General features: G+C 42.9%; 1 protein-coding gene across 6 annotated transcripts in view; it reads right to left on the reverse strand.

Moving 5' to 3' along the window:
- IPO11 (importin 11) overlaps positions 1–13,282 on the reverse strand; it is a 127,129-nt gene extending 113,847 nt beyond the window's left edge. For all 6 annotated transcript variants that reach the window (XM_023751546.1, XM_023751532.1, XM_023751540.1 and 3 more), the window contains exon 1: positions 13,122–13,282. The gene's annotated coding sequence lies outside the window, so the exon portion shown is untranslated. The remainder of the gene's footprint in view (positions 1–13,121) is intronic.
- Between the last annotated feature and the right edge of the window lie 1,908 nt (positions 13,283–15,190).

The following is a 15,190-nucleotide window of genomic DNA, read 5'->3' on the forward strand; positions in this document are numbered from 1 at the left end:
AACAAATGACAAGTGCTGGCAAGGATGTGGAGAAAAAGGAACCCTCGTGCACTGCTGGTGGGAATGCAGATTGGTACAGCCACTGTGGAACACAGTATGGAGTTTCCTCAAAAAATTAAAAATGGAACTCCCATTTGACCCAGTAATCCCACTTCTAGGAATATATCCCAAGAAATCAGAAACACTAACCAGAAAGGATATATGCACCCCTATGTTCATAGCAGCACAATTTACCATAGCTAAGATTTGGAAACAGCCTAAGTGCCCATCAGCAGATGAGTGAATTAAAACCCTGTGGTACATCTACACAATGGAATACTGTAGATATTTACGCTGCAGTAAAAAAGAAGGAATTCTTACCATTTGCAACAGCATGGATGGAACTGGAGGGTATTAAGCTAAGCGAAATAAGCCAGTGGGAGAAAGATAAATATCACATGATCTCACTCATTTGTGGAATATAATAAACAACACAAACTAATGAACAAAAATAGATCCAGAGACAGAGAAGCGTCAAACAGACCGTCAAACTTCAGAGGGAAGGCAAGGGAAGGTGGGGCAGGGTTAAGAGATCAACCAGAGGACATGTATGCATGTATATAAGCATAACCAATGGACACAGACACTAGGGTGGTGAGGGCATGTGCTGGGGGATGGGGGTGGCCCAGGAGAGGACAATGGGGGAAAAACATATGTGGTACTTTAAACCAGCAGTCACCAACTGGTGGTCGGTGAGGTCCGAAATATTGGCGACCGCTGCTTTAAACAATAAAGAATTTAAAAATTAAATTAAATTAAAAAAAAAAGTGACCATTTTTGAACAATCAAGTACTTCTCACTGAACCACATGGCAGCTAATTGATTGATTTGTTTCATCCTGGAGGATTGAGGTGGGAAGCAGAGAGAAATATTCTTATCATTAAAACAAACTGTGGAAAATAAGTTCCGAAAATAACAGTTGGAACCCAAAGCACATTTCCCCCTACAGAAGCACTACTATGAGTGGTTCAGATAATAGGGCTGTTAGGTCTGAGAAACAACCATCTTTCATAACTTCTACTGGAAACATTTCTAAGCACTAATTAACTTATAAGGGAAGCTCTAAGCAGCAATCAGTTCCTAAACTGCAGATTAAATGTATCATCAAAAAGAACTTAATTCAGGAATGACAGACCTATAATGGATTATTAAAAACACCACATAAATAAATCTTAGTAAATGTTTTAAAGATCCCAAACAAATCTATAAGAGCAAATCTGACAATTGGACTAATATCACTTTTATCGAGGAAGAACGTACAGCTACAGGAGAGCTTCCCAGGTCGTGTAGCAAACTAGTACATGGCAGAGTGAGCCCCATTACCAGATCTCTATTCCTACTATCACACGAAATGGCCTCACCACACCACCGATTCCCAAACACCCACAAACCTACCATATTCTCCCACAATAGGTTCCTAAAGAAACTGTCAAAAAGATCTCTGAATCCATCAGAAACCTAAAAGGATAACATTCGATATCCATACAGTACTTAACTGGGGAATTCTCTTGAAAGGACAGTGATGGCAACAAAGAACAGGGAGAGCAATGTATGGAATCATTCAAATGTAACAGTGTGGAAATAAACTTCATTTGAGTTAAAAGACAGATGACTACCAGTGCCCCCTAGAATTAGCATGCAGAAATATAATAGGGTTTCTACTGCTATTTGCACCTAGTATTGAAGCAGACATAACCAGTCTCCAAAAGAGAACTGAGTGATAAAGAAAGGTGGTGGAGGAAGAAAATAACAGGAGGGAGAAATCAAGAGCAGACAGACAGACATAACTAACTTGTGGGAATGGCTAAATGTAATTTCTCAAAGGACTTGCCAGGATCTTCACAGAGATCACCATCAGGTACACCTGAGGGCCAGCCATGGAGCTGGAGCAAGCAGGAGGCTTGGTTGCTCCAGTGATGGAGGAAGCCAAGCTTCCCGCCTGTCGCGGCCGGCTCTGAGCTACACTCAAGGCAACAGAGTTTCAATTACAGAAGCTAAATAAACCCCAGATACCTGCTTTCAGCCGGCCGTGGCCACGGAGCTGGAGCGAGCAGGAGGCTTGGGTTGACCCTGGCAATGGAGGAAGCCAAGCTTCCCGCCTGCCCTGGCTGGCTCTGAGCTCCACTCAAGGCTACAAAGTTTAAATTATAGAAGGTAAATAAATCCCAGAATAAAAAGGAAAAAAGGAGAGGCTGGGAGCTTCCATCACTGGGGGGCTTGGCCAGCCTGAAAACAGCCCTCAGACCCTCACCCAGACTGGCCAGGCACCCCAGTGGGGAACCCCCCACCCTAAAGGGGGTGTGGCCAGCCTGAAAACAGCCATCAGCCCCTTACCCAGGCTGGCCAGGCACCCCAGTGGGGACCCCCACCCTGAAGGGGGTGTGACCAGCCTGCAAACACCCATCAGCCCCTCACCCAGGCTGGCCAGGCACCCAAGCCTGATCCGGGACACCCTTCAGGGCAAATCAGCCAGCCCCCACCCGTACACGAGGCCTCTATCCTATATAATAAAAGGGCAAAATGCAAATTGACCCTAACAGCAGAATGACTGGGAATGACTGGTCACTATGACACATACTGACGACCAGGGGGCAGATGCTCAATGCAGGAGCTGTCCGACTACAGCTTTGTTCTGCTCCATGCTGGTAAGTGGACACCCCACGAGAGCTGCCGGGCTGCCAGAGGAATGTCTGACTGCCAGCTTGGGCCCAATCCCCCAGGAAGCGGGCCTAAGCCAGCAGGTGGACATCCTCCGAGGGGTCCCAGATTGCAAGAGGGCATAGGCCGGGCTGAGGGACCGCCCCCACCCCCACCAGTGCACAAATTTTTGTGCACTGGGCCTCTAGTATACTAAATATAGCACATTTAAGTAGATAATGTAGTCACTAACCACACTCTCATCATAAAAGTTCAGGAGAAAAGGCTTACAAACTTGATCTTCAGTAACAAGAATTGATAAGCAACAGTTCTGCCAGATTATCTAAATTTGTGATAACAATGTTTACCAAAAAACAATTTCCTCACTCAGGGAACTCAATCTTGTAATCAAACAGCAGTTTTAACTCAGTCATCTCTAAGAAGCACTTAATATTCTATTATTTGGTGTTTATAAAAACAGTAGTTTAAAATATTTAAGTTTGAGAAAAATAAAACCAAACAAAATGTTCTAATTTATTGATTACTTTCCTTTAAGCTTCACATATTATATTCATTTCCATTACATTAAAGGGAAATAAGCCGAAACCGGTTTGGCTCAGTGGATAGAGCGTCGGCCTGTGGACTGAAAGGTCCCAGGTTCGATTCCGGTCAAGGGCATGTACCTGGGTTGCGGGCACTTCCCCAGTAGGAGATGTGCGGGAGGCAGCTGATCGATGTTTCTCTCTCATCGATGTTTCTAACTCTCTATCTTTCTCCCTTCCTCTCTGTAAAAAATCAATAAAATATATTTAAAAAAAATAAAAAATAAAAAAAAAATTAAAGGGAAATAAGTTTGTATTTGTTAGACTGTCTTAAATTTCATCTTTTTTTGTTTTAGTGATCCATTTTTATTTTTTCTTATCAATATTATTTTGTATTAGTTTCAAGTATACAGCCTAGTTTAACTTCATTTCTAAGTCTTCTCCATGACAGTTCCACATCAACTTGTTTCTTTACCAGATAACACACTACTAGATCTACCTACCATTCCTAAGAATGTAAAAATAAAGTGAGTAATCTGCAGTGCCACCTGATGGTAAGAAGTAAGTGCTACACCCCAAAGAGTATATTCCAAGCATCCTTTTCCCTTCAAGGGCAGGGAAAGAGGAGGACAATGGAATTCTTAGTGACCAGTTGGCCAGGACAACCATCTAGAAATATAGCAAGGGTTTTCAGGGTTTAATAAGTTAGGTCAATAAATGCTGTGAAATAGCTTCTTTGGAAAAGAAACAAATGGGAACCTAAGAATAAATTAATACAAAAAATACGGGATTAAAAATATGAAAATGAAAACCTCACCATAAGGCAAAACATGACAAGCAAAAAACTTCCTTACAGCACTGTCTCTACTTCTGTAGTTAAATACTGAATCATTAAAAGTACTCTCTATAAAAAGACAAAGTGAGCTGAAGACCTGAATGTGTTTTGAGCTTTACACAAACTAATTATAACAGAATTTAAGAAAATGTGATAACGTAAGCAATGTTTTAGCATAAAGAAGACTGAGAAAATGGAATAAGAACAGGCAGAGTAGCCCTAACCGGTTTGGCTCAGTGGATAGAGCGTTGGCCTGCGGACTGGAGGGTCCCAGGTTTGATTCCGGTCAAGGGAATGTATCTTGGTTGCAGGCACATCCCCAGTAGGGGGTGTGCAGGAGGCCAGCTGATCGATGTTTCTAACTCTCTATCCCTCCCCCTTCCTCTCTGTAAAAAAATCAATAAAATGTATTTTTTTAAAAAAAGAACAGGCAGAGTAATATGAGGAAAAAGATGAAATCGCCTGATGAGAAAAGAAGTGCAGTATTCCACTTTAAGAGAAGGATAAATATGGCCAAATACAAGCCATTGAGAATATGGACATTAATAACTTAAAAGAGCTCCAATTTTCCTCCAGGAAAGAACAGGTATTGGACAAATAAAAACTTGACAAGTAGTCTTTTAGTAAAATGTATAAGCAATGTTAATATTTACCACATACTACTTCTAGTAGAGCAGAGGGATTAGAGGAAGATGTCATTTTTTTTTTCAACCATAGTTAAATTCCTGCAAGTCAACTCGTGATCCACAGCCCAACTCTACAAAAAGAAGATTAGGGGGGAGAGAAACCAAGATGGCGGCATAGGTAAACACCGGAAATTGCTGCCTCGCACAACCACTTCAAAAATACAACTAAAGGAGAGAACGGACATCATCCAGAACCACAGGAAGGCTGGCTGAGTGGAAATTCTACAACTAGAAGGAAAGAGAAAAGCACACTGAGACTCAGAGGAGGTGCGGAAGTAAAGTGCAGAGGTACAGAGGCTCAAGGGGCTGGCAATGGAGGACGCGGAAAGAGGCTGGCAATGGAGGACACTGGTGTCTTTTTGAATCGGGAGGGAAGCACAAGCCCCCAACTGCTCTGAACTCCAGTTCCGGGCGAGTCTCTGGGCATCCAGACTCATACGGGGGGAAACTAGACTGTCTGGCATTAGTCAGAACTCGAGGGCGGTTTTCTCTCAGAGGTGCTTGCAGCCATTACTGCGGGACACTGAGACCCCGGGACCTCCTAGGGCAGGACTGAGGATCAGCCATAGCTGTTTGCTCCACCAAGTTGATTCCCTGAGACCCCGCCCCACCCAAGCTGCAAGCAGAGGCTTTTGCATATGAATGGGCTGGCCCTTTGAGATCTAAAATTGCCTAACAAACTGCAGCTGGGCCAGGCAGACACAGAACATCCAAAAGAAGGCTCAAGGTCCCACAGCAGCTTGCATTGCTTCACAGCTGGGCCTCATCTGGGCACCTCCAAACCCCAAACAAGGAAGAGGAATCTCCAGATCGCTCCATAGCTCCTGCTGGGTAGCCTCAGGCAGAGGCTAAATTAGCACCTCCTTAGAGATCCAAGAGCCAGTGTACCCACTGGTCAGAGTGGGACCATCCAGATTACAACTCCTCAAATCCATAAGGGACACACTCAGGGGGCAGACTCAGTGAGCACCAAAGCCCCACTGAAGCAAGTCTTGCCCCAGAAGGGTGTCTTCAGCACAGAAGTTCTCCCACTGTAGACACAGCTGATTCTTACAGCCAATTGGCCTGGAGGTCAATTCCTCCCAGTGATACCAACAACAATCAAGGCTTAACTACAAGACTGTGCACACAGCCCACAAAGGGGTGCACCAAGAGTGTCCACCTCAGGTAATTAGGGAGGCTGAGCCACTGGGCCCTATAGGACACCTAGCACACAAAGCTACTCTATCAACACAGGGAAGCATAAAAAATGTGGAGACAAAGAAACAGGTCACAAATGACAGAAATGGAGGAAAGCAAACTACTGGATATAGAGTTCAAAACCACGGTTATAATGTTTTTCAAGAATTTTCAAGAAACCGCCAATAAATTTAGTGAGACCCTCGAGGATATGAAAAAGGACCAACTAGAAATTAAGCATACACTGACTGAAATAAAGAATAATATACAGAGACCCAACAGCAGACAAGAGGATCCCAAGAATCAAGTCAAAGATTTGAAATACGAAGAAGCAAAAAATACCCAACCAGAAAAGCAAAAAGAAAAAAGAATCCAAAAATATGAAGATAGTGTAAGGAGCCTCTGGGACAGCTTCAAGCGTACCAACATCCAAATTATGGGGGTGCCAGAAGAAGAGAGAGAGCAAGATATTGAAAACCTATTTGAAGAAATAATGACAGAAAACTTCCCCTACCTGATGAAAGAAATAGACTTACAAGTCCAGGAAGTGCAGAGAACCCCAAACAAAAGGAATCTAAAGAGGACCACACCAAGACACATCATAATTAAAATGCCAAGAGCAAAAGACAAAGAGAGAATCTTAAAATCAGCAAGAGAAAAAAAGTCAGTTACCTACAAGGGAGTACCCATACGACTGTCAGCTGACTTCTCAACAGAAACTATGCAGGCCAGAAGGGAGTGGCAAGAAATATTCAAAGTGATGAATAGCAAGAACCTACAACCAAGATTACTTTACCCAGCAAAGCTATCATTCAGAATTGAAGGTCAGATAAAGAGCTTCACAGATAAGAAAAGGCTAAAGGAGTTCATCACCACCAAACCAGTATTATATGAAATGCTGAAAGGTATCCTTTAAGAAGAGGAAGAAGAAGAAAAAGGTAAAGATAAAAATTATGAACAACAGATATATATCTATCAACAAGTGAATCTAAAAATCAAGTGAATAGACCAAGATGGCGGCATAGGTAAACACCGGAGTTTGCTGCCTCGAACAACCACTTCAAAAATACAACTAAAAGACGGAACGGACATCACTCAGAACCACTGGAAGGCTGGCTGAGGAGAGATTCTTCAACTAGAAGGAAAGAGAACAGCATATCAAGGCTCAGAGGAGGCGCAGTGTGGAAAATACAAAGGTACGGAGGTGCGCGTGGAGCGGGCTGGTGGCTGAGGGCGCGGTTGTCGTTTTCAATCAGGAGGGAGTCTCAGACTCTGAGCTCCAGATCCGGGCGAGTCTCTAGGGACTCAGACTCAAACGGGAGAAGCAGGATTGTCTGGCATCGGTCGGAACGTGAGGGCAGCTTTCTCTCCGAGGTTTGCAGCGGTTGCTGGGATTCTGAGAAGCAGAGCCTCTGGGAACGGGACTGAGAGCAGCCATAACTGCTCCCTCCGCCCGCCCTGTTGATCCCCTGCGACCCGCCCCGCCCAAGCTCTGCGCAGAGCCATTTGCTGGATAGCCTCAGGCAAAGGCTAGATTAGCACCTCTCCAGAAGACAGAAGTTTTCCCACTGCAGACACAGCTGATTCTCACAGCCAGCCTGGAGGTCAAATCCCTCTAGTATTAACTACAACAATCAAGGCTTAACTACAACAAGACTGCGCACAAAGACCACTAGGGGGTGCACCAAGAAAGCATAAAAAATGCGGAGACAAAAAAACAGGACAAAACTATCAAGGGAGGATATTGAGTTCAGAACCACACTTTTAAGGTCTCTCAAGAACTGTCTAGAAGCCGCCGATAAACTTATTGAGATCTACAAGAAATCTAATGAGACCCTCGATGCTGTGATAAAGAACCAACTAGAAATTAAGCATACACGGACTGAAATAAAGAATATTATACAGACTCCCAACAGCAGACCAGAGGAGCGCAAGAATCAAGTCAAAGATTTGAAATACGAAGAAGCAAAAAACACCCAACCGGAAAAGCAAAATGAAAAAAGAACCCCAAAATACGAAGATAGTGTAAGGAGCCTCTGGGACAGCTTCAAGCGTACCAACATCAGAATTATAGGGGTACCAGAAGATGAGAGAGAGCAAGATATTGAAAACCTATTTGAAGAAATAATGACAGAAAACTTCCCCCACCTGGTGAAAGAAATAGACTTACAGGTCCAGGAAGCGCAGAGAACCCCAAACAAAAGGAATCCAAAGAGGACCACACCAAGACACATCATCATTAAAATGCCAAGAGCAAAAGACAAAGAGAGAATCTTAAAAGCAGCAAGAGAAAGAAACTCAGTTACCTATAAGGGAGTACCCATACGACTGTCAGCTGATTTCTCAACAGAAACTTTGCAGGCCAGAAGAGAGTGGCAAGAAATATTCAAAGTGATGAATGCCAAGAACCTACAACCAAGATTACTTTACCCAGCAAAGCTATCATTCAGAATTGAAGGTCAGATAAAGAGCTTCACAGATAAGGAAAAGCTAAAGGAGTTCATCACCACCAAACCAGTATTATATGAAATGCTGAAAGGTATCCTTTAAGAAGAGGAAGAAGAAGAAAAAGGTAAAGATACAACTTATGAACAACAAATATGAATCTATCAACAAATGAATCTAAGAATCAAGTGAATAAATAATCTGAGGAACAGAATGAACTGTTGATTATAATAGAATCAGGGACATAGAAAGGGAATGGACTGACTATTCTTGGGGGGGGAGGGGTGTGGGAGATGCGGGAAGAGACTGGACAAAAATCGTGCACCTATGGATGAGGACAGTGGGTGGGGAGTGAGGGCGGAGGGTGGGGTGGGAGCTGGAAGGAGGGGAGTTATAGGGGGAAAAAAAGAGGAACAAATGTAATAATCTGAACAATAAAGATTTAATTAAAAAAAATAAATAAACACACATGCTTTCATACACAGAAAAAAAAAATAAATAAAAATCCAGTGAATAAATAATCTGATGAACAGAATAAACTGGTGAATAGAATAGAATCAGGGGCACAGAAAGGGAGTGGACTGACAGTTCTCAGGGGGAAAGACGTGTAGGGGGTGGGGAAGAGACTGGAAAAAAAAATCGTATACCTATGGATGAGGACAGTGGGAGGATAAGGGTAGAGGGTGGGGTGGGAACCGGGTGGAGGGAAGCTATGGGGGGAAAAAAGAGGAATAACTGTAATAATCTGAACAATAAAGATTTAATTTAAAAAAAAAAAAAGAAGAAGATTAGGGGGTCCCAGATGGTGTGGCTCAGTGCTTGAACATTGACCTATGAACCAGGAGGTCAATTCCCAGCCAGGGCACATGTCCTGGTTGCAGTCTCTATCCCCAGTGGGGGGTGTACAGGAGGCAGCCAATCAATGATTCTCTCTGATCATTGATGTTTTTATTTCTGTCTCCCTCCCTTCCTCTCTGAAATCAATAAAAATATATTTTTTAAAAAGAATAGGAGGTCCTAGCAGGTTTGGTTCAGTGGATAGAGCATCGGCCTACAGACTGAAGGATCCCAGGTTCGATTCCAGTCAAGGGCACATGCCTGGGTTGCAGGCTCGATCCCCAGTGGTGTGTGTGCAGAAGGCAGCCAATCAATGATTCTCATCATTGATGTTTCTCTCTCTCCCTCTCTGAAATCAATAAAAATATATGTTAAAAAAAAAGAATAGCAGGCAGAAAACATATTGACATCAACTAGATCCTGTCCAAATATACACATCTTTGACTGGTAGTTTCCAATTACTGGCCTTGTTCTGTCTTAGAAGAATCTCATTGTTTTGAGAGTTTAGCCTCAGGAGTCACTGCACTCATAAAAATTAATTCATTAAAACATGTATAGGCTGCATGTCCAGTAATGTCCCCACAATTACATACCATCCCTCCTACTGGGGATTGAGCTGTGACCCAGGCATGTCCCCTTGTTAGGAATCGAACCCAGGACCCTTCAGTCCACAGATCATAGTGTTGCAGAAACATAATAGCTAGTCAAAATGTCATATGATTTAAAAGATTCCAGTACATTTCAAAATAAAGAGATCAATGGTAACCATCACCCCCATTAAATTCAGTGACTGAAGTGGATTACCAGACTTCAATATATGGAAGGAAAAAAGTAATAAGGAGGTGGAAAAAATGAATATAGGCAACTTTCAAGAAACGTAAAGAAATAATTACAGATGAAACTGAAGATGAATCTAGAGTGAGAATTTGAGATGAGTGTGTTTAAATCCTGATAAGTTAGTGCCAACCCACAGCAAAAAAAGGGATTAACCAAGTGTTATGGATTATGTTCCCCCAAAATTGATATGTTGGAGCCCTCATCCCAGTATCTTCAAAATTAGAGATAAGGTTTTTGAAGAAGTGATTAAGTTAAAATCAGGCCATTATCCTCATTAAAATAAAAGATACCAGAGGTTCCAGTGCACGAAGGTATGATCAGGTAAAGAGGCAGAAAGAGGGTTGCCATTGTGAATCAAGGAGAGAGGCCTCAGAGGAAACCAATCCCACTGGAATCTTTATCTTAGACTTCCAGGCTCCCAAACTGTAAGAAAATAAATTCCTGTTGTTTAAGTCACCCAATCCAAAGTATTTTGTTATGGCAGCCCTAGCAAACTGATACACTGAGGAAACACTGTCACTGAGAAAAACCTAAGAGCACAATTAAAGATGGACAGGTAGAGATAGACACATTTGAGGATGAAACAGGAAAAAAGCAATGAAGTTCCCACCAATGTCTTTCATTTCCTCTGTGAAGTAGAAAGCAACATTATCCAGGAAAGAGTAAGGAAGAAAGGAGATGGTGGGTTAATAGCCACCAAAGGAAACCCAAGTAGTTATTAGAGACACACAGGATTACTGGACTGCCTGCCCATTACTCAATAAATGTTCGCTGTTGAGTGTATACCCTGCTGTCATTCATGAATGCTTTGGTTCAGTTTTAATAATCTGTCAAACAAAAAGCACTGGAATGAGTCAGAACCTGGGTTTTAAATCTAGATATGTGTGACCTTATGCAAGTCACTTACCCTTGCTAGGCCTTAGTTTCTTCAATGAGATACATGAGACTCAGTAATCAGCAAAAGATCACCTCAAATCAAAATAAATGATGCTATAATTTTAATGCAGGTTTGTGCATAACCTCAGTCTTCTTTACCAAACTAGTGTGTCATATCATGTGGAGCACTTGTTAAAATGCAGATTCTGATTTAGTAAATCTGGGATTAAGGCTGAGATTGTGCATTTCTTTTTTTAAAAATATATTTTTATTGCTTTTAGAGAGGAAGGGAGAAGGAGAGAGATAGAGAGAAACATCAATGATGAGAGTCATTGATCTGCTGCCTCCTCCATGCCCCCTACCAGGGACCTAGCCAGCAACCCAGGCATGTGCCCTTGACCGGAATCCAACCTGGGACCCTTCAGTCCACAGGCCGAGGCTCTATCAACTGAACCAAACCGGCTAGGGCGAGATAGTGCATTTCTAACAAATTCTCAGGTGAGGCCATATACCACACGTTGAGTAGCAAGAGTGGAGAACACTGATCCAGCTCGAACTCTACAAATCTTGTAATTGTGAGCTTATCTGTAATCAGCCTGATATTACAAAACCAAACAAAGACACTTCAGACTCACACCTGCACTAAGTGTGTCTTGCTATTCCCTGAAACACCTGATATTAACTGACAATCCCCATCTGGTGCAGATAGAAAAAGAAAAGAATGAATAATATTGCCAGCAATAACAAGAAATTAAGAGAAGCCCAAGATAAATACAAAGACACACACATATACATACATACACAAAACTCAAAGGTTAAAAATCTATCTAATCAAACATTATCTATCAAAATATGAATATTTTTATTTATGGAAAAAATATGTGTGTTTATCTCTGGAAGACTCTTTAGCATCTCATCCTACAAGCATTCTTTGGATTCTGGTTTAATCTGAATGCATACCCATTCAATATACGTATCACATAATCTAAGGATTTTTACATTAATTATAAAATAATCTTCACATATTTGCTTAGAACCTCTAATCGTATTACCATAACTAAATCGGTTTTGGTGAGAATTCTCTTCTGCTATAGGAAGTCTAATTAGGACAGGGCAGGCCAGCTGCCCTAGAGCTGTAACATATTGCCACAATGCATTGCTATAATTAAACTGTTTCTACTATTCCCTGTGCTAGGTTGGGGGGGGGGGGGGGTGGAGGGAAGGATTCCACAATCCTATCACAATCAGTAAGGAGAGATTTTCATTGTAATTTCACAAAAATCTTCCTCAGTGACTAAAGATGTAAGAAAAGATATCGTGCAATGAATATCTTCCATTGTAGTCACTCTGTCCTTAACTTGAAACCTCTGTACTGAACAGAGGTTTGAAATAATGTGAAAATGGAGGAGTGACCTCCCTTATCCAAGAAAAAAAAAAGCATGGCTGTAAAACGCTCTTCCTTACTCCCTTCTGAAGAATAACCAAATTTCAAGGACTCTAGCGCACTACAACTGAGCTCCTTTAAGCTGGGGTGGGGAGAGAATATGTCAAACGGCAATCTTGGCACTAGCAAACAACTCACCAGTCCTTGCTATTTGGTCAAGTCATTCTGAAATACTACTTCCCTCAATCACCATGTCATAAAAAAAAAAATAAATAAATGCAATGGGCCTCAAATAGATTTGCTGAATCACCAAGACCCCCAAATATAAAGCTGCCGAAATCGCTGGGCTTGAGCACTGGCGGCCATACCTCAGCAAGCAGGTCCTCTCCGAAAATGTGCAAACTTCCTTCACTTGTTCATTAAAGGGTAGCAAGGGTCTAATTAAAGCTTTCCCAGCATTGCTATTAGCAGTAGTGGTTTTATACTAAAGACGACCAGGGTCTCTATCCCTCAAGGGCAAATGCACCACCCTGGCCCGCAACCGCAGCCACAATGGGCACCCCACGCTCTCCTTTCTGGGCACCCAGTGCCTGCCTTCCTGCACCCCGATTCCTCCGTGACCATGCTTCCCGCTCCGGTCCGACTGGCACAGCCCCGAGCTCCCACGGGTTCCCAGGGTTACGCAAAGAACCAAGCCCGCAGGCCCTCGCCGCGCCAGGCTACCCCTCCTCTCCCGGTAGCCCCGCGGTCCGCCTGGGTCTCCGCTGCCCAGCCCACTCCTTCCTTCTACTCAGCGTTCTGGGGGCCTCGGGCGGGAGCCTCACCGGTTGGTTCGGTCCGGAACAGCCCGGCTCTCCCGCTTTCACTTCCCAGCACGAAGCGGCGTCGGTTGGTCCGGCACCCCACGCTCCCAGTCCCCACGCCGCCGCCTACTGATGCCGAAAGCCGCTTCTAGGAACGCGCCATGTTCGGCGTCGCCGCTCCACGCGATGTGGACGCGCGAATACTGCGTCACACTCCCACGGCGCGTGGAGAAGGCCAAGCAGGGAGGCGATTGGACAGCGGAGGGAAGAAAGGGGCGGGGCTTTCTCTTCGAAACCAAAGGCGCCGGTTGGCTAACTCAGCAGTGTGCGCTTGCGCAGTAGAGAGGGCGGGGAGCCAGGAATCAGCGGGATCTGGAACCATAGGAATCGTAGGTCCGGGTTGCCCCGACTTCGGGGAAAAGTCGTCTCCTGGTTGACTGAACTTTAAATCCGAGCTAGATATCAACTGCTAAACCGCATTGTTTTACGGGTCCGTTTCTGCAAAGAAGAGTTATTAAAATAATCCTATCATCAGTCAACCCTCTCACGAATATTTATATTTTAAGGCCCTAAGCCCTTAAAAATGCCTTTAGCTCCTTCACAATAAGTCCCTATTTACCTTACCTACTTATTCCTCGGCTATACCAAGCTTCTTTTTCTTCCTTAAACATCTTTGTATCTTGGCGTTATTAGTACCGTTCCCTTTGAAGTCCCAAACTTTCCTTGGCTAACTTTTGTTTGTCCTTTAAAGACTCAGCTCAAATATCATATTTTGAAAATGTTCCCCAATTTCTTCTAATATTAGCACAGTCTTTGGAATATAGACCTAGGCTCAAGAGGAGACTGTCATTTTTACTGTATGATCTTCAGCAACATATTAATCTCTTTTTTTCATTCAATTTCTTCATCTGTAAAATGGATATAATGATAAGACCTATTTCAGAGAACTGTTTGAAAATGTTGAATGAGTTCATGTAACTAAAGCACCTGACACCTAATTGATCAGGAAATGGTTCCATGATTGCAGTTATTTGCATGTCTCCCTCTTGACAGAAAATTCTTTAAAAGCAGGGATCATGTCATGTTCATCTTTTTATTCCTAACATTTGATACAATGGCTGGCACACTAGATTTTCCAGAATTGTGCACTAAATTAATGATTAGTGGAATGAAATAGGTAGTTGTTTTCTCCTGTGTTAAAGTACAGCAAAAAAAAGACTAAGGCTTGGGAATACACAAAATTAATTCCCAGGGAAGAGTCAGCTTTGGTCATGACAGAAGAAAACTTCTTCAAGGAAACAGGGTACACACAGAAACATTAAAAACTAAAGCCATTATTCTGGCAGGCACAACACACAGGGACCTTGTGATCTGGATACCTTGTACGGTTGGATACCTTGTCCTTAGCACAATACCCAATGCATACCAATTACCACTTTTACTGAATTTAGTAGTTTTTGTCTCTCTCAATGGATAAACTTTGAGAAGACCAGTTTCCTATTTTACTTTGACTCCCCACCACCCAGCAGTATTTAATAAACAGCTGGAGCTCAATAAATGCATAGGGAGAAGGACATGGCTCGAACGGAAGCGAAGCAACTAGTAGCCCTAGTGCAGTGGTTCTCAACCTTCCTAATGCCACAACCCTTTAATACAGTTCCTCATGTTGTGGTGACCCCCAACCATAAAATTATTTTCGTTGCTACTTCATAACTGTAATTTTGCTACTGTTATGAATTGTAATGTAAATATCTGATATGCAGGATGTATTTTCATTGTTACAAATTGAACATAATTAAAGCATAGTGATTAATCACAAAAACAATATGTAATTATATGTGTTTTCTGATGGTCTTAGGCGACCCCTGTGAAAGGGTCGTTCGACCCCCAAAGGGGTCGAGACCCACAGGTTGAGAACCGCTGCCCTAGTGGAACTAGACACTTACTACATTCTACTCTCGGGATGGCATTCCAAAGCGCAAGTAGAGAAATCACTCCCCCAGAGGAGCAAATTCCTCAACCCAACATCCTGGGTTTCCATCCCAACCTGTTCTGGGAAACAGGAGTGAGAGACGGTGATAGAAAGAAAC

This window comes from Myotis lucifugus, unplaced genomic scaffold, assembly GCF_000147115.1.
Source record: "Myotis lucifugus unplaced genomic scaffold, Myoluc2.0 scaffold_0, whole genome shotgun sequence".
In the NCBI taxonomy this organism is placed as follows: Eukaryota; Metazoa; Chordata; class Mammalia; order Chiroptera; family Vespertilionidae; genus Myotis; species Myotis lucifugus.